A 21073-nucleotide genomic window follows, 5' to 3' on the forward strand; every position below is an offset into this window, starting at 1 on the left:
TTTGAATAGTAATCCTGGTTTATCAGATGAGGTGGAACTGGGACAATGACATCTGCCCTTTCCAATTTGTAATTTTAGAAATGTGAATCAAATATTAATCTTCCAATAAGCAGCATAAATTGCAGATTTAAAAAAAGTTTTTTATTTTTCTAATAAAATCACACATAAAAATTCATGATGTACATCATATATTACCTAAATCATTTCTCTATAGCCGATTCCTTGATTTCTAATAGGCCATTTAACTTAAATGATCTCTATAAAAGAATATTTCTCTTAAAAAATGCAATGAAGAAGAAACAAATGATATGAAAAAGTCACAATAGTCTCAATGAGGTGCCGGCACCCTATGCGGTTTCCCAATCTGTTAGTTAATATCCCAGTAAGAGGTTTTTTAGCTGGTAAATAGCAGTATGCACATTGGAGATTTCCACTTTTAAATCATTTATAATGCAATATAAGGTGCTGTTCCCTTTAGCCAATTCCTTAGTATGATTTCCACACACTGTGTAGTTTGAATTTTACACAGTATACCTGCGTCTCCCCGTAATGATTCTCCTCGTCCACTCTGCTGGCTGTGCCAGTGTTTTACAGCATTGGTGGCTGGTGGAGGTGCGGGTATAATCTCTCTCCTTTCCCCGGAAGTTCGAGCTCTCCTGCAGCAAGGGAACAGTCTACCGTAAGCGGTGGAAATTACCTCCGTATAGCCCCTTCGTATGATGCGTTTCTCCGCATCGTCTCTCGGCGGCTTCCTCAGATTTGGCCCAAATCTCTGACCAGGGCGTCGCTAAGGATTCCTACAGGACGGTGCACAGGATATTTGCACATCAGGAGATTCCAGTCCCTCATCTGTGGAGATTAACAAAGAGAGAACCACCATTATCACTGCGTGGGATAGAGAGAGCACTCCAAAACCCCGCTAGGTGGAATACCCGGCTGGGACTTGGTAACTATACTCCTCAAGCATGGACACCATCTAATGTATGCATATGTATGCCTTGCAAGACTTTTCATCTTTCAGCAATAATTGCATATGCCGGCATTTTGCACAAAGACTGCCCTGAAGTGATTAACTGCGAGTCAGAGATTGGCTTATTAAGGCTCAGTATCAATATGTTCTTATTGGCATGATTTGTGCCAGATCGTTTTAATGTGTATTTGTGTATTAATTTTAAAACAATTATAAAACTGTGAATTTTTCATGTGAGCGCAGTTGGTATTTTTTGTTTGTTCATAATCTATGCCATTGGGGTGAATGACTATCACCTCTCCCAACAGTAGCTTGGAGAACCAGCTCAGTTATAAGCGCCTTTTTTTTTTTACCATTTATGGTAAATTTACTTTTTTCTTGCTTCCCCAAAGAGAGCCTGACCTGTGAAGGGTAGGTTCTCCACACTTCTCCTGGATTCCGTGTCTGCAGACCACTGGCATATCCAGAGTCCCCTGCGTGCTGAGACAGCCATGGACGAAGTCCTTGCAGTCAGATTACCCAGGTCTTCCATGGCCTCCACCATGAAACCCGCAGAGTCCTGTATGTTACGTAAAAACAATTCAATGTCACTTCTATCCATAGAATCCAAGTCCTCTAGTAATGTGCCTGACCACTTTACTATGGCTTTAGAAATCCATTCACAGGCAATAGTGGGCTTAAACGCCACTCCTGAAGCAGTGTATATGGATTTGAGTGTAGTTTCAATTTTGCAGTCTGCCGGTTCTTTCAAAGCAATAGACCCCGGGACAGGTAAAACCACCTTTTTAGACAGTCTAGATACAGAAGCGTCCACTATAGGCGGGTTTTCCCACTTTTTCCTATCATCCTCAGGTAAAGGAAAAGCCACCCTCTTTGGGATCTGGAATTTTTTCTCTGGCTTTTCCCAGGATTTTTCAAATAATGTGTTTAATTCCTTAGACGCAGGGAAGGTCAGGGAAGCTTTCTTATTGACTGTAACGTAAACCTCCTCTACCTGTTCAGGTGGTTTGTCAGTAATGTGCAGAGGCGGATCCAGAAGAAAATGAAAGGGGGGGGCACCATGATAGGGGAACGGTAATAGTTATATTTACATGCACCTAAGGCACGCTTGCTCCCAGATAAGGGGTGTGGCATCACAGGGGGCGTGGCCTCACAGAATACGCCATGAGGTAATGATTGGCTGTAGGAGCGCATCCTGGTTTACTGACAATGTTTCACCCTGATGAAAAGGCTGATTGGGCCTTGAAATGTTGGTCACCTGTTACATTAGTTATGGGAGCCTGGAAGGCACCCCAGCACAAAATAATTATTAATGTTTTTAGTTGGTGGTGGCAGGTACAGCATACCTTGTTTTGGGCACTGCACTGAGACTCTGACTGCAGGACACGAACTGCCCATCTTTGATTAGCAGAAGCAGTCAGCTGGATCTCTAACAGGTAGCATAAGACATCTGCAGGACAGCCCTGTCACAATCACACGGGCCGCCTTCTCAAAGCTGAGGCTGAGTTTGACTGCACCTAGCATGGTGGTAAAGGAAGTGGAGGAGGAAGCGCTGGGATTATTGTGCGGTGCAGTGAGGGCTAATGAAGCCTTCGTCGTCATCACAAGTAACAGTCTTACTCAATGCTGGCATTTGAACCCGGAACCTGGGCTGGCCGGCTGGCAGTGGGGGAGGTAGGTTGCAGTGTGAGCTCCCCATTGGTTACCACACGGACTTGCTGTTAGAGCCGCGGCGGGTCCTAGTGCCTGCCAGCTCTTTTATCAAATCTGACTGACGGAAATAGCAGTAGTGCTGCTGCTGTTCTCCTTTTGAAAATAAAAGAAGTCAGAAACGACAGGGGGGGCACGGGCCCGAGTGCCCCCCCTCCCCCCGGATCCGCCTATGGTAATGTGAAACACATCCCTAATAGCCTCAATCATGAGTTGCACCCCTCTTGCCAGGGAAGCCTCACCCCCTGCAAATCCGCATCACCCTCTGCCGTGTCAGAGTCGGTGTCCGTGTCGACCTGCATAATCTGAGCAAGCGCACGTTTCTTGGACACACCAGGGGATTCTGAGGTAGTGGGGACAGAAAACCTCCACAGATTTTAAAACAATCTGTGATTCAGTCTCATAATGTGCAATCCTAGTAGAAATCTGGGATATCATTCCCTTCATAGAAGCTACCCACTGGGGCTCGGCTTCAGAAGGCTGAGAAAAAATATTATATTCCTGAGTACATGGAATGGATTCCTCTGGAGAAGATACATATTCTGCAGCACAAGACACAGAGTCCCTGGACATGGTTATGTGATAATTTGCACACACACACAGGAAAATGTCAGACAAAGTTTCCCCCAAGTACCTTCAGAGAAACACAGAGATTGGAGCCAGCATCCACACAGCGCCCCAGTCGACAGTTACAGAGTAATTGCCTGGTGCTGACTGTGTACCTTAATAGATTACACAGTAATTTACAGCCTCCCCACCCTTCTACAACCCCCTGGTACCGCACAGGATAGCTGGAGTCGTGTGGAGGGCAGCGCTTCCTGTCAGCGTCTTTTAGTGATGCAGTGCAGGAAGAAAATGGCGCTGGTGAGCTGCTGGGTCCGCTCTGAGAAGCTCCGCTCCCAAACATGGCGCGGCTTCCCGCACTTTACAGGATTATACTGGCCTGAGGTAATGCATTCTAGCAGTAGAACTAACGTCCCTGATAGGAGAGGTGACCAGTTTTTAGGGTATATGCGCTGGTACAGGGCGCCCCTCACAGCGCCGCACCTGATGTACCGCTGAGCCGCCTTGTGCGCAGTGTCAGTACTGCGTTCCCACCCTGATGCCGCCATTTACACTGGTTCCCCGCTTGTCGAGTCACCGGTGACACACTCACCACCGCAATCTTCTGGCTCTGTTAGGGGGTGGCGGCAAGCTGTGGGAGTGAGCGGTCGCCTCAGAGGATAACGATCATCGCCCTCAGTAGCTTAATGTCCTGTCAGCAGAGATAGTGGCCATTAACCACTGAGGGTTGGACACTATTCCCCCCCTAAGTCCCACGAAGCAGGGAGGCTGTTGCCAGCAGCCTCCCTGTGCCTAACATTTCAAAAAAACAAAAACTAGAAAAACTCTAAGAGCTCCCCTAGCTGTGACCGGCTCCTCCGGGCACATTTTCTAAATTGAGTCTGGTAGGAGGGGCATAGAGGGAGGAGCCAGACCACACTATCAAAGTCTTAAAGTGCCCATGGCTCCTGGTGGACCCGTCTATACCCCATGGTACTAATATAGACCCCAGCATCATCTAGGACGTAAGAGAAAAGATGTACTATACTACTATTAGTAATACTATGGTAATACTACTGCAGACACTGCTCTTAAGCATTGTCATGTAAATTATAGAAGCCACCAGACTTTTTAAGTTTATGTGTCGGAACTGTAATTAAAGGAGTAATTTAAAAAATTTATAGCCCTTTTCCGCTGACATGAAAATCACGGGTTTTTGCATGTGAACGTGCATCAACTCAGGATTTTTCTCAGAGCCGATCCAGATAAGGCTCAGTGTAAACAGGTAACCCTGATCAATCCGGGTTGGATCCGTGTGCAAAATCCTGGGCGTGACTCGGCTTTTTAATAGAGATGAGCGGGTTCGGTTTCTCTGAATCCGAACCCGCCCGAACTTCATGTTTTTTTTCACGGGTCCGAGCGACTCGGATCTTCCCGCCTTGCTCGGTTAACCCGAGCGCGCCCGAACGTCATCATGACGCTGTCGGATTCTCGCGAGGCTCGGATTCTATCGCGAGACTCGGATTCTATATAAGGAGCCGCGCGTCGCCGCCATTTTCACACGTGCATTGAGATTGATAGGGAGAGGACGTGGCTGGCGTCCTCTCCATTTAGATTATAAAAGAGAGAGATTTACTGGAGCTTAGGACTAGGAGGAGTACTGTAGAAGTGTAGAGAGTGCAGAGAGTTTACTAGTGAGTGACCACCAGACAGTGCAGTTTATTTAATATATCCGTTCTCTGCCTGAAAAAAGCGATACACACAGTGACTCAGTCACATACCATATCTGTGTGCACTGCTCAGGCTCAGCCCAGTGTGCTGCATCATCTATATATATTATATATCTGTCTGACTGCTCAGCTCACACAGCTTATAATTGTGGGGGAGACTGGGGAGCACTGCAGTGCCAGTTATAGGTTATAGCAGGAGCCAGGAGTACATAATATTATATAGTGAGTGACCACCAGACAGTGCAGTTTATTTAATATATCCGTTCTCTGCCTGAAAAAAGCGATACACACAGTGACTCAGTCACATACCATATCTGTGTGCACTGCTCAGGCTCAGCCCAGTGTGCTGCATCATCTATATATATTATATATCTGTCTGACTGCTCAGCTCACACAGCTTATAATTGTGGGGGAGACTGGGGAGCACTGCAGTGCCAGTTATAGGTTATAGCAGGAGCCAGGAGTACATAATATTATATAGTGAGTGACCACCAGACAGTGCAGTTTATTTAATATATCCGTTCTCTGCCTGAAAAAAGCGATACACACAGTGACTCAGTCACATACCATATCTGTGTGCACTGCTCAGGCTCAGCCCAGTGTGCTGCATCATCTATATATATTATATATCTGTCTGACTGCTCAGCTCACACAGCTTATAATTGTGGGGGAGACTGGGGAGCACTGCAGTGCCAGTTATAGGTTATAGCAGGAGCCAGGAGTACATAATATTATATTAAAATTAAACAGTGCACACTTTTGCTGCAGGAGTGCCACTGCCAGTGTGACTGACCAGTGACCTGACCACACTGACCACCAGTATAGTTAGTAGTATACTTATATTGTGATTGCCTGAAAAAGTTAAACACTCGTCGTGTGACTTCACTTGTGTGTTGTTTTTTTTTTTTTTATAAAAATAAAACTCATTCTGCTGACAGACAGTGTCCAGCAGGTCCGTCATTATATAATATATAATATATACCTGTCCGGCTGCAGTAGTGATATATATATATTTTTTATATCATTTATCATCCAGTCGCAGCAGACACAGTACGGTAGTTCACGGCTGTGGCTACCTCTGTGTCTGCACTCGGCAGGCAGTCCGTCCATAATTGTATACCACCTAACCGTGGTTTTTTTTTTCTTTCTTCTTTATACATACATAGTTACATAGACATCTCTTTATCAACCAGTCTATATTAGCAGCAGACACAGTACAGTACGGTAGTTCACGGCTGTGGCTACCTCTGTGTCTGCACTCGGCAGGCAGTCCGTCCATAATTGTATACCACCTAACCGTGGTTTTTTTTTCTTTCTTCTTTATACATACATAGTTACATAGACATCTCTTTATCAACCAGTCTATATTAGCAGCAGACACAGTACAGTACGGTAGTTCACGGCTGTGGCTACCTCTGTGTCTGCACTCGGCAGGCAGTCCGTCCATAATTGTATACCACCTAACCGTGGTTTTTTTTTCTTTCTTCTTTATACATACATAGTTACATAGACATCTCTTTATCAACCAGTCTATATTAGCAGCAGACACAGTACAGTACGGTAGTTCACGGCTGTGGCTACCTCTGTGTCTGCACTCGGCAGGCAGTCCGTCCATAATTGTATACCACCTAACCGTGGTTTTTTTTTCTTTCTTCTTTATACATACATAGTTACATAGACATCTCTTTATCAACCAGTCTATATTAGCAGCAGACACAGTACAGTACGGTAGTTCACGGCTGTGGCTACCTCTGTGTCTGCACTCGGCAGGCAGTCCGTCCATAATTGTATACCACCTAACCGTGGTTTTTTTTTCTTTCTTCTTTATACATACATAGTTACATAGACATCTCTTTATCAACCAGTCTATATTAGCAGCAGACACAGTACAGTACGGTAGTTCACGGCTGTGGCTACCTCTGTGTCTGCACTCGGCAGGCAGTCCGTCCATAATTGTATACCACCTAACCGTGGTTTTTTTTTCTTTCTTCTTTATACATACATAGTTACATAGACATCTCTTTATCAACCAGTCTATATTAGCAGCAGACACAGTACAGTACGGTAGTTCACGGCTGTGGCTACCTCTGTGTCTGCACTCGGCAGGCAGTCCGTCCATAATTGTATACCACCTAACCGTGGTTTTTTTTTCTTTCTTCTTTATACATACATAGTTACATAGACATCTCTTTATCAACCAGTCTATATTAGCAGCAGACACAGTACAGTACGGTAGTTCACGGCTGTGGCTACCTCTGTGTCTGCACTCGGCAGGCAGTCCATAATTGTATACTAGTATCCATCTCCATTGTTTACCTGAGGTGCCTTTTAGTTGTGCCTATTAAAATATGGAGAACAAAAATGTTGAGGTTCCAAAATTAGGGAAAGATCAAGATCCACTTCCACCTCGTGCTGAAGCTGCTGCCACTAGTCATGGCCGAGACGATGAAATGCCAGCAACGTCGTCTGCCAAGGCCGATGCCCAATGTCATAGTACAGAGCATGTCAAATCCAAAACACCAAATATCAGAAAAAAAAGGACTCCAAAACCTAAAATAAAATTGTCGGAGGAGAAGCGTAAACTTGCCAATATGCCATTTACGACACGGAGTGGCAAGGAACGGCTGAGGCCCTGGCCTATGTTCATGGCTAGTGGTTCAGCTTCACATGAGGATGGAAGCACTCAGCCTCTCGCTAGAAAAATGAAAAGACTCAAGCTGGCAAAAGCAGCACAGCAAAGAACTGTGCATTCTTCGAAATCCCAAATCCACAAGGAGAGTCCAATTGTGTCGGTTGCGATGCCTGACCTTCCCAACACTGGACGTGAAGAGCATGCGCCTTCCACCATTTGCACGCCCCCTGCAAGTGCTGGAAGGAGCACCCGCAGTCCAGTTCCTGATAGTCAGATTGAAGATGTCAGTGTTGAAGTACACCAGGATGAGGAGGATATGGGTGTTGCTGGCGCTGGGGAGGAAATTGACCAGGAGGATTCTGATGGTGAGGTGGTTTGTTTAAGTCAGGCACCCGGGGAGACACCTGTTGTCCGTGGGAGGAATATGGCCGTTGACATGCCAGGTGAAAATACCAAAAAAATCAGCTCTTCGGTGTGGAGGTATTTCACCAGAAATGCGGACAACAGGTGTCAAGCCGTGTGTTCCCTTTGTCAAGCTGTAATAAGTAGGGGTAAGGACGTTAACCACCTCGGAACATCCTCCCTTATACGTCACCTGCAGCGCATTCATAATAAGTCAGTGACAAGTTCAAAAACTTTGGGTGACAGCGGAAGCAGTCCACTGACCAGTAAATCCCTTCCTCTTGTAACCAAGCTCACGCAAACCACCCCACCAACTCCCTCAGTGTCAATTTCCTCCTTCCCCAGGAATGCCAATAGTCCTGCAGGCCATGTCACTGGCAATTCTGACGAGTCCTCTCCTGCCTGGGATTCCTCCGATGCATCCTTGCGTGTAACGCCTACTGCTGCTGGCGCTGCTGTTGTTGCTGCTGGGAGTCGATGGTCATCCCAGAGGGGAAGTCGTAAGCCCACTTGTACTACTTCCAGTAAGCAATTGACTGTTCAACAGTCCTTTGCGAGGAAGATGAAATATCACAGCAGTCATCCTGCTGCAAAGCGGATAACTGAGGCCTTGACAACTATGTTGGTGTTAGACGTGCGTCCGGTATCCGCCGTTAGTTCACAGGGAACTAGACAATTTATTGAGGCAGTGTGCCCCCGTTACCAAATACCATCTAGGTTCCACTTCTCTAGGCAGGCGATACCGAGAATGTACACGGACGTCAGAAAAAGACTCACCAGTGTCCTAAAAAATGCAGTTGTACCCAATGTCCACTTAACCACGGACATGTGGACAAGTGGAGCAGGGCAGGGTCAGGACTATATGACTGTGACAGCCCACTGGGTAGATGTATGGACTCCCGCCGCAAGAACAGCAGCGGCGGTACCAGTAGCAGCATCTCGCAAACGCCAACTCTTTCCTAGGCAGGCTACGCTTTGTATCACCGCTTTCCAGAATACGCACACAGCTGAAAACCTCTTACGGCAACTGAGGAAGATCATCGCGGAATGGCTTACCCCAATTGGACTCTCCTGTGGATTTGTGGCATCGGACAACGCCAGCAATATTGTGTGTGCATTAAATATGGGCAAATTCCAGCACGTCCCATGTTTTGCACATACCTTGAATTTGGTGGTGCAGAATTTTTTTAAAAACGACAGGGGCGTGCAAGAGATGCTGTCGGTGGCCAGAAGAATTGCGGGACACTTTCGGCGTACAGGCACCACGTACAGAAGACTGGAGCACCACCAAAAACTACTGAACCTGCCCTGCCATCATCTGAAGCAAGAAGTGGTAACGAGGTGGAATTCAACCCTCTATATGCTTCAGAGGTTGGAGGAGCAGCAAAAGGCCATTCAAGCCTATACAATTGAGCACGATATAGTAGGTGGAATGCACCTGTCTCAAGCGCAGTGGAGAATGATTTCAACGTTGTGCAAGGTTCTGATGCCCTTTGAACTTGCCACACGTGAAGTCAGTTCAGACACTGCCAGCCTGAGTCAGGTCATTCCCCTCATCAGGCTTTTGCAGAAGAAGCTGGAGACATTGAAGGAGGAGCTAACACGGAGCGATTCCGCTAGGCATGTGGGACTTGTGGATGGAGCCCTTAATTCGCTTAACAAGGATTCACGGGTGGTCAATCTGTTGAAATCAGAGCACTACATTTTGGCCACCGTGCTCGATCCTAGATTTAAAGCCTACCTTGGATCTCTCTTTCCGGCAGACACAAGTCTGCTGGGGTTGAAAGACCTGCTGGTGACAAAATTGTCAAGTCAAGCGGAACGCGACCTGTCAACATCTCCTCCTTCACATTCTCCCGCAACTGGGGGTGCGAGAAAAAGGCTCAGAATTCCGAGCCCACCCGCTGGCGGTGATGCAGGGCAGTCTGGAGCGACTGCTGATGCTGACATCTGGTCCGGACTGAAGGACCTGACAACGATTACGGACATGTCGTCTACTGTCACTGCATATGATTCTCTCAACATTGATAGAATGGTGGAGGATTATATGAGTGACCGCATCCAAGTAGGCACGTCACACAGTCCGTACTTATACTGGCAGGAAAAAGAGGCAATTTGGAGGCCCTTGCACAAACTGGCTTTATTCTACCTAAGTTGCCCTCCCACAAGTGTGTACTCCGAAAGAGTGTTTAGTGCCGCCGCTCACCTTGTCAGCAATCGGCGTACGAGGTTACATCCAGAAAATGTGGAGAAGATGATGTTCATTAAAATGAATTATAATCAATTCCTCCGCGGAGACATTGACCAGCAGCAATTGCCTCCACAAAGTACACAGGGAGCTGAGATGGTGGATTCCAGTGGGGACGAATTGATAATCTGTGAGGAGGGGGATGTACACGGTGATATATCGGAGGGTGATGATGAGGTGGACATCTTGCCTCTGTAGAGCCAGTTTGTGCAAGGAGAGATTAATTGCTTCTTTTTTGGGGGGGGTCCAAACCAACCCGTCATATCAGTCACAGTCGTGTGGCAGACCCTGTCACTGAAATGATGGGTTGGTTAAAGTGTGCATGTCCTGTTTTGTTTATACTTTGTTTATACAACATAAGGGTGGGTGGGAGGGCCCAAGGACAATTCCATCTTGCACCTCTTTTTTCTTTTCTTTTTCTTTGCATCATGTGCTGATTGGGGAGGGTTTTTTGGAAGGGACATCCTGCGTGACACTGCAGTGCCACTCCTAAATGGGCCCGGTGTTTGTGTCGGCCACTAGGGTCGCTAATCTTACTCACACAGTCAGCTACCTCATTGCGCCTCTTTTTTTCTTTGCGTCATGTGCTGTTTGGGGAGGGTTTTTTGGAAGGGACATCCTGCGTGACACTGCAGTGCCACTCCTAGATGGGCCCGGTGTTTGTGTCGGCCACTAGGGTCGCTAATCTTACTCACACAGCTACCTCATTGCGCCTCTTTTTTTCTTTGCGTCATGTGCTGTTTGGGGAGGGTTTTTTGGAAGGGACATCCTGCGTGACACTGCAGTGCCACTCCTAGATGGGCCCGGTGTTTGTGTCGGCCACTAGGGTCGCTAATCTTACTCACACAGCTACCTCATTGCGCCTCTTTTTTTCTTTGCGTCATGTGCTGTTTGGGGAGGGTTTTTTGGAAGGGCCATCCTGCGTGACACTGCAGTGCCACTCCTAGATGGGCCCGGTGTTTGTGTCGGCCACTAGGGTCGCTAATCTTACTCACACAGCTACCTCATTGCGCCTCTTTTTTTCTTTGCGTCATGTGCTGTTTGGGGAGGGTTTTTTGGAAGGGCCATCCTGCGTGACACTGCAGTGCCACTCCTAGATGGGCCCGGTGTTTGTGTCGGCCACTAGGGTCGCTTATCTTACTCACACAGCGACCTCGGTGCAAATTTTAGGACTAAAAATAATATTGTGAGGTGTGAGGTATTCAGAATAGACTGAAAATGAGTGTAAATTATGGTTTTTGAGGTTAATAATACTTTGGGATCAAAATGACCCCCAAATTCTATGATTTAAGCTGTTTTTTAGTGTTTTTTGAAAAAAACACCCGAATCCAAAACACACCCGAATCCGACAAAAAAAATTCGGTGAGGTTTTGCCAAAACGCGTTCGAACCCAAAACACGGCCGCGGAACCGAACCCAAAACCAAAACACAAAACCCGAAAAATTTCAGGCGCTCATCTCTACTTTTTAATCTGAAAGAGGCAATACGGCCCTTTTGAATTTACACTGGTGAGATAGCCATCATGAACTGACTGTTAAAATGGGTACACCCCTTAAGATTTATCTGTCTAATCTATCTGGTGGGAACAAAGTTCCCAAACACTGGAAACAGACACTGATTGTTCAGACAAATTGGTTAAATCTGTTTGAATTAACAAATGTATCCTAACAATAGTTTTTGTCCGTTTTCCAGCGTTTAAAGACAAATGGTTGATGGTCATTTGCTCCCATACTGTACATTACACGTTTTTTGTTCAGATTGGACCATACTTGCCTACCTGACCCTCTTCATGAGGGAGAAAATGCTCTGTTCCTGGACTTTCCTGGTAGTGTATGATTGCCATCACCTGTGGTGAAACACCTTTCTTATCAATTAACTAGCTCACCACAGGTGATGGCAATCATACATTACCAGAAAAGACCAGGAACAGAGCATTTTCTCCCTCATGGAGAGGGTCAGGTAGGCAAGTATAGATTGGACAGATAAATCTATAGGTGTGTACCAAGCTTCAGCTGCGGCAAATAATTTGGTTACTCTGATAAAGTAATTGGCCTAATGTGTTTTCTCATGTGAAAGATTCACTCATTCTGTACAGGTCTAAACTTAAACGGGTGTGGTATGGAAGGTCGACCACACATAGGTCGACAGTGTCTAGGTCAACCACTATTGGTCGACAGTAACTAGGTCGACATGATCAAGGTCGACATGAGTTTTTTTTAATGGTTTTTGGTGTCATTTTCGCCATACAGTGACTGGGAACCCCAATTAGTGCACCGTGTCCCCTCGAATGGCTCGCTTCACTTGCCATGCTTCGGGCAAGGTTCCCCGCTGCGCTCAGCACAGGTTACCGTTACCAATCGTAGTCCACGTGGATTGTAAAGTATGAAAAAGTAAAAAAATTTCAAAAACTCTCGTCGACCTTTTGACCTGTTGATCTAGAACATGTCGACCTAGAGACCCTGTCGACCTAGTTACTGTTGACCAATAGTGGTCACCTAGTTACTGTCGAACTAGAGACCGGATACCACTTAAACAGCCAGAACTATAAAACTGGGTTTTGTTTTGTTTTACACAGTAGATGTTCCCAAGCTTCTTAAATCCCTCTTATCATATGTTTACACTAGAGTAATATATGTCACAAAGTGCAAAATTGGCCTCTTGAAATCTGAATGAACAAATGGCAGACCAAGGTTAATAAACTTCACGCCCCAACAACATAAACAAAAACTAATCCTTTTCTGTCTTCAGAGAGCGAAGCAGTGTAATGCATTTTACAATCATTAGGACACACAGCTTGTTCTGTCTACATAACATTCTAAAGTACCTGTTCCCTAATTGCGGGCCATGTGCATGGATTTCGCATCTGGAAAAACTGTTGTTGGAATTATCCCAAATGTGAAATTTGAACTGTTCACCACTCTTTGCTGATGTATCATATAAGGAGAAAAGCCAAAGATACACATGGAATGCTAAGCCCTTTGCAGCCATGAAAAACACACAATATCAGCTTATATAGCTGTGAGTAATCTTCTGTGGCTTGCTATGGAAACAGATTTTTAGAATTTGTGAAGCTAATTAACTAGTTTGGCAAAGACCAGAATTTGCAGAACAAACATGTCACATAATGTATATAAGGAGAGTAAGTACAGTACGTAAGTATGAGAAAGTTCCATACGTTTGAAGTTTTATGCTGACATAGTTATTTATTTAAAATACGTATTATCCAATAATACAGCTATACATTTTCTGAGCAAAATAAAAAAGTATAGTTATACATAACATAACATAACATAACAATAGACGACTTCTAATGTCAAAACTCATCAATTAGAAGATTATTTTGCATGCTCACACTTATGTTCAGATTGAAGACATTTAAATACACCCCGGCACTGGGCCTAATGAATTCAGGGTGCTTAATTCTAGGCTTAAGAGCACCAATGGCTTAAAAATGGACTTTAAAGTAATATATTGTAGCAGTCAGTATTACCAGCATTAGAATATATAGCACCAACATATTCCGCAGCGGTTTACAAGTAGGAACAAACACATGGGCTCATTTATCAATGAGTGATACATTTCACCGTGACTGTGAGTGATAAATTGCACCAGCCAATCAACTCCTAACTGACATGTTACAGACTGTTTGAAAAATGACAGTTATGAGCTGATTGGCTGGTGTAATTTATCACTCACGTGAAATTTATCACTCATTGATAAATGAGCCCAATAGTAATAAAACAAGTCTGCATATTAATCGACATAGATGGCCTCTACTGGCAAACTGTAGATGCTCTGAAGATTATACAGAATAATGTGACATGGGACTATATTGCACAGCCCCCATAAATCTTTTCCAAGTGCTGAACAATTCATTTCATTTAATTATTTGGATTACAAATTGTGTGTGGTGCAGACAGAGTTTAATGAATTTAATCTACACGTCCCTTGTTCATGTTTCTGTATTGTTAAATATACAGTACAGTATGTAAAGTGTTGTTTGTTGGGGAAGCTCAGTGGGGTGTGGGCTAAGTGTAATCGCCTGGTGTGGGGATCCAGTAGATAGCAAGACTCTTTCTTTGAGAGTAAAGCCTGGCACACACGCACGTATACAACTATCTGGCCATTCTTTCAATTTCGATATGTTGTTTCAATATTGTAAGAGTGTGTACGCACCTTTGTTCATGTTTTGATGTGTTATCTAAGGATCTTATCCATACTTGCCGACTTTGTGGCTGCCACATCTAGAAGGGGCAGCCAGGTCAGCACAACAGGGGGTGGCTTTGGCATAGATGGGCGGTGTGGGGGGCGTGGAGGCACGAACGCGCCGATGCGGCTCTACCCCTCACAGATTACAGCGTGAATTGCGTCATGGTCCCACCCACTGACTGGGTAAGCAGAACAGATCGCTACGGGAGGGTGGGCGAGGCGTGCGACAGCGAAGGGGTCGCAGACAAGTGGAGGCCGCTCCAGGAGATTTGCCCTTGTTTCCGGGAGGGAGGACGGGTTCTGAGCTCAGATGAACCAATAGTGCAGTGTGTATGTACACACATCCGACCATTCTTACGATGGTTCGTATGATTGTTCCTACGATTATAAATTAAATCAGGGCTGCCATCAGAAACTGTGGGGCCTGGGGCTGACAAAATACGTAGCCCCCCCAAAGAAATAAATTTATACATATATATATATATATATATATATACATATATACAGGTTGAGTATCCCTTATCCAAAACGCTTGGGACCAGAGGTATTTTGGATATTGGATTTTTCCGTATTTTGGAATAATTCCATACCATAATGAGATATCATGGCGATGGGACCCAAGTCTAAGCACAGAATGCATTTATGTTACATATACACCTTATATACACAGCCTGAAGGTCATTTTAGCCAATATTTTTAATAACTGTGCATTAAACAAAGTGTGTGTACATTCACACAATTCATTTATGTTTCATATACACCTTATACACACAGCCTGATGGTCATTTAATACAATATTTTTAATAACTTTGTGTTTTAAACAAAGTTTGAGTACATTGAGCCACAGAAAACAAAGATTTCACTATGTCACTCTCACTCAAAAAAGTCTGTATTTCGGAATATTCCGTATTTCGGAATATTTGGATATGGGATACTCAACCTGTATATATATATATATATATATATATATATATATATATATATCACACACACAAAACTGATCTGAGGGCACTAACAGGAATTAGATAATTAGAGTATTACCCACAATTACTTAAAAATATTTAAAAATGCTTTAAAACATTGTATTTAAAATGTTTAATCAACATAGACCATTCAATTCACAACATTTACAGAGATAAATGACTTTTTCTGCTGTACAGATCAAAAACAGATACTCAGTCTGAGTACAATTTCTTATTGTCAGACATTCGGTGTGCACCAGTTTAAATGATCAAACGAAGAACCCAACGCGTTTGTCCCGTAGGACTTCCTCAGGGGTACTAGATCTGAACAATAAAAATACAATGACTAAAACAATTTATAATAAACAATACATAGTCTCTTAGAACCATACATACCCATTGGTTATTGGTTAGATACATTGTGATTACGGTAGATTTTAGAAAAGTAATTTATTATAATGATTCAGGTGAATCAACCAGTGAGTGGTTTAATTGTAATACTACTGTGCAAGGGCGTGAAAAAATACAGAAAAAGGAGGTGGTGAAAGGAGGTAATACATAACAATAAACGTCTGAGACAGATATCTCTGGACGGTGAATTTTTTCGGTTAAAGGTCAAATAGAATTAGACCCAAGATCTATAGCAGACCTAGAGTAAAAAATGATTTTTAAGGGTGAGAACCCTCTTTGGGTGAATTTCACTAGTGAATAATAAAAAAAGGGAAATACATACCAATGCATTGTGCAATGAAAGACAACACTGGATTTTTTATAAAAAAAATAGCTGGCATCAAATCAGGTAGGTAACGTGCCTAAGAAATTTTGAATGCATAGATTTAGAATCAATACTACCACATTACCTTGTATCCAATAACCCAAAAGGGTAAGGTTACAATATTTAGCAAATATTGGCCCTCATTCCGAGTTGTTCGCTCATTGCCGATTTTCTCTATATTGCGATTAGTCGCTTACTGCGCATGCGCAATGTTCGCAGGGCGCATGCGCTTAGTTATTTTACTCAACAGTTAGGTATTTTACTCACGGCATTACGAGGATTTTTCTTCGTTCTGGTGATCGGAGTGTGATTGACAGGAAGTGGGTGTTTCTGGGCGGAAACTGGCCGTTGTATGGGTGTGTGTGAAAAAAACGCTGCAGTTTCTGGGAAAAACGCGGGAGTGGCTGGAGAAACGGGGGAGTGCCTGGGCGAACGCTGGGTGTGTTTGTGACGTCAAACCAGGAACGAAACTGACTGAAATGATCGCAGTGGCAGAGTAAGTGTCGAGCTACTCAGAAACTGCTATGAAATTTCTATTCGCAATTTTGCGAATCTTTCGTACGCTATTCTGCTAAGCTAAGATACACTCCCAGAGGGCGGCGGCTTAGCGTGTGCAATGCTGCTAAAAGCAGCTAGCGAGCGAACAACTCGGAATGAGGGCCATTGATCTATGTTGATTAAACATTTTAAATACAATTTTTTAAGTAATTGTGGGTAATACTCTAATTATCTAATTCATGTTAGCACCCTCAGATCTGTTTTGTATGTATTTTTTGAACCTTTGCTAACAGAAGGTTCAACTTGAGGTGCTGCTCATTTAATACTCCCGAGCGCAATTGGGTACCGTTTTGTTTATGTATATATATATATATATATATATATATACGTAAAGATTAAAATTGCGCCACATGTATGATATACAGATATGTTGTTTGGAGAGCTAGTTGCTATGACACTCCCCTATGCTACTGGCGGGGCGTCTGCTATTACCCTCAATTTATAGGGGTGGTAAACCCCTAAAGACAATGTAGGAATAGGAGGGGATGAGGGTTTGTAGCGACCTTGGTGTCAGTAAGGTAATAACTAGCAGAAAGTTTAAAAAGTTAAAAACTATTTATTCACATAAAAATTCAAACATAAAAGAGATACATAAAAAATGGGACAATTTAAAACACAAATGAACTAAAATCACCATATAAAAGAGTATAAAAGATCCTTATCTTAGAGAGAGGTAGGTACAGGTCAACCAACGCGTTTCGTCTGATGAGACTTCTTCACAGGGTAGGGACAAAATGAACCTTGGCAACTATTTATAGCCCTAGCCCTCAGTGGGAGGGTAGTGACATCATTAGGAACCATGTGACATAATTTGTTAACAATTATTTTTATACATATACATCAGGACACCTGGCAGTGGATTACAGCTAAGTGGGGAGTTATATACAGTAGTTACAGTTCAAAACGAGTGTTTTTAGGACCCAATGTGTAGAAATAAGTCTTTAAAGTCATAAATTGTGGCATTTCCGCCACACTTCCGGTTGTGGCAGACGCGGAACGTCACTTCCGCCCCACATCCGGTTTCTTCTGCGCATGCTTCCGCGGCAATCCAGCGCGATCACATGGGCTGTATGCTTGTGCAGAGTCCGGGTGCTCATGGGTCATAGAAAGAGGCTGTGGTAATCAGTGTCTCCATACGGCGGCGGCCATTTTCTGTAGGATTATGTCCATAGAATTCCAGTATGCGGTGGCTATTTTTCAGTAGTTCATTGTATAATTCAGTAGCTTTCTAATTATGTTTTTGTACTACTAGAAAGCTACTAGATATATCATAATAAGAGTAATGTGATTCTGATATTCTTATTTATTACTTCCATGTATCGAACCGTTGCCATGACGACCGGGATCACTGGAGTATCATTTTTATACAATGAACTACTGAAAAATGGCCGCCACATTCTTTGGACCATACAGCAACCTTTCCTTATTGGTATAAGCTGTACCAGGGCTTGCTGGCATGTGTCATGCAGTTAATGCATTCACCCTTTACCTTAAAAGCTTTATAGTCTTATTGGCACGTTGAGTTCTGCAAACTTGCAGGCAAGGATGTGAACCAATTCAAGTGTAAGTATGGTAAATGTTTGAAAAATGTTTTCACAAAAAAAGCTTTCCACCCCCAACACATACAGGCCTAATTCACATCTGATCGCAGCAGCAAATTTGTTAGTTAATGGGCAAAACCATGGGGCGTCATTCCGAGTTGATCGCACATAATAACTTTTTGCGGATCGTGTGATCAACTAGACGCCGCCTATGGGGCGTAAGGATTTTAGCATAGCAAGGCTGCGATCGCTTGTGCAGACCTGCTATGCTAAAAAAGTTTTGTGTAAAACAAGAGTAGCCCTAGACATACTTACCTGGTGCAATGATTTCAGCGATGCAGGTCCCGGAATTGACGTCAGACATCCGCCCTCCAAACGCCTGCATTCGCTGAACCACTCCTGGAAAACGGTCAGTTGACGCCCCGGAATGCCTTCCTCCTGTCAATCTTCTTGCGGTGGCTGCTGCGACCGATTTCTTCATACGCTGCGTCGCTGCCTGGCGCCGGGCGTCGCCGGGCAATGACATGCCTGCGCAATGCGGCCGCCGCGCATGCACAGTTCCAACCCAAACACATGGCTGCGAGTAAGTGCAGCGTGCGATCGGGTCGGAATGATCCCCCATGTGCACTGCAGGGTGGAGCAGATATAACATGTGCAGAGAGAGTTAGATTTTGATGGGGTGTGTTCAAACTAAAATCTAATTTGCAGTGTAAAAATAAAGCAGCCAGCATTTACCCTGCACAGAAACAATATAACCCAACCAAATAACTCTCTCTACTCAAGTTATATCTGCCTCCCCTGCAGTGCACATAATTTTGCACATTAGTTAACAATTTGATGCTGCAATCAGATCTGAATTAGGCCCATAATCCCTGACCCTAGGTATACAAGCTTTACCATGGCTTGCTGGCATGTGTAGTTCCACTGACTTGCAGAATTGTGTACTAATTCAACTGCTGGTATCTAAACACATGGTCAAGTCACATCATTAGAGATATTATGACCACCAGCTAGGTGTAGTGACCATCCATTTGCATCGGAGCCCCATAGGCAGCAGGGTTAGCTGAACTATAATTTTAGACACGTCTGGTAGCCCCATTCATTTTGATGGTGAAGTGCTCCGCTGTAGTGTGTCAGTCAGCCCTCACGCACCTTCATAGCCGACGTTCACCTGTCACATAAATGACATGTGGTGCTCCGCCCGCAGTTTCCATATTGGTTATTTAAAATGGTGCCATTTGTCCAGTCACGATACAGCTTTGCCACAGCAGCATGCGAACAGTTCACAAACTGCGATGTTTCACAAATACTGCCAACCCTGGCCTGAAAGCTGATAATCATCCCTTTTTGCAACTCGGATAAATCACCCCATTTATCCATGACAGGAACAAGTGAGGGAAGCAGTCACAATACCACCAGACGGAAGACCGGCGTTCAAAATATAGATGCCGTAATCACGACTTGCGCCCACAAACCCAGACGTTAGAATGCTGATGAGGGGGGAATCCTGGCGTCAAAATACTGATCCCGATTGTCCTCTCGGAACCACACTGTGGACCACCCTCTTCTCCTGCAAATCCTTAATTCCCTTGGTCTACGTGATACTGCCCTCTACTGACTGTCCTTCCACGGGGGGCGGGGGTGGGGAGGTTTAGGCACTTAGAAGGGGAGGTTAGGGTTAGGTACCAAGCGGGGAGGGTTAGGTTTAGGCAGTGGGAGGGTTAGGCACCCTCGGGGAGGTAATCACGAGACCGCCTGTCGGGATCCCGGCGGTCACAATGCAGACGCTGGAATCCTGACAGGCGGTGAAATGCCACAGCCAGAATACCGGTGCCACATGCATTTTTCCCTCTATGGGTGTCCACAACTCTCATAGAGGTAGAGTATAACCTGCAAGGGGCTTTCTAGGGCTCTACCCACTGCCGGCATACTGGTGGCCGGGATCCCACTGTCAGGATCATGACAGCAGGGATCCCGGCCACTGGTAAAACATATGTATTTCCTGCAGAGGATTAGGGTTAGGCACCCACAAGGGAGGGTTAGGGTAGGGGGCAGAGGAAGGTTACTGTATTCACTACGGGGCTGTCGGGATTTGGATGGCTGGGATGCCGTTGTTGGTATTCTAACTGACGTCATCCTGTCCATCGTGATTACATACTGAACCCACGAGTGATATGTGAGCAGACAACCTATCACACACTCTATATACCCACCAAGCCAGCGCACGACATGTGATATTTCACGGGCTACGCACTGCTGACGTCAGATGTAAGAGGATGTCATAATAATGTGACTTGAGCATCTATTTCTTGCCTTATTTTGCATCTATTTACCTAAAAAACGAGTTTTATGGTAAGAACTTACCCTTGTTAAAACTCTTTCTGCGAGGTACACTGGGCTCCACAAGTCTGGACAATGGGGTGTAGAGTAGGATCTTGATCCGAGGCACCAACAGGCTCAAAGCTTTGACTGTTCCCAGAATGCACAGTGCCGCCTCCTCTATAACCCCGCCTCCCAGCACAGGAGCTCAGTTTAGTTAACCAGCCCAATGCAGTAGCAGGAAAAGAGACGACGACGGTTAGTAGCCACATACACCACACTCTCACGACAAGAGAAGTGTCAGCGGCTAATGCCATATCAACCCAAAGAAGCTAAGTGCGTCAGGGTGGGCGCCTTGTGGAGCCCAGTGTACCTCGCAGAAAGAGTTTTAACAAGGGTAAGTTCTTCCCATAAAACTCGTTTTCTGCTGCGGGGTACACTGGGCTCCACAAGTCTGGACAATGGGGATGTCCT

At 44.7% G+C, this 21073-nt stretch overlaps 1 protein-coding gene across 3 annotated transcripts in view; it reads right to left on the reverse strand.

Moving 5' to 3' along the window:
- Positions 1-21073, reverse strand: part of CFAP299 (cilia and flagella associated protein 299) — a 1086689-nt gene that overhangs the window by 855493 nt on the left and 210123 nt on the right. The gene's annotated exons all lie outside the window — the stretch shown is intronic.

The sequence above is a fragment of the Pseudophryne corroboree genome, chromosome 1 (genome assembly GCF_028390025.1).
Source record: "Pseudophryne corroboree isolate aPseCor3 chromosome 1, aPseCor3.hap2, whole genome shotgun sequence".
NCBI lineage: Eukaryota > Metazoa > Chordata > Amphibia > Anura > Myobatrachidae > Pseudophryne > Pseudophryne corroboree.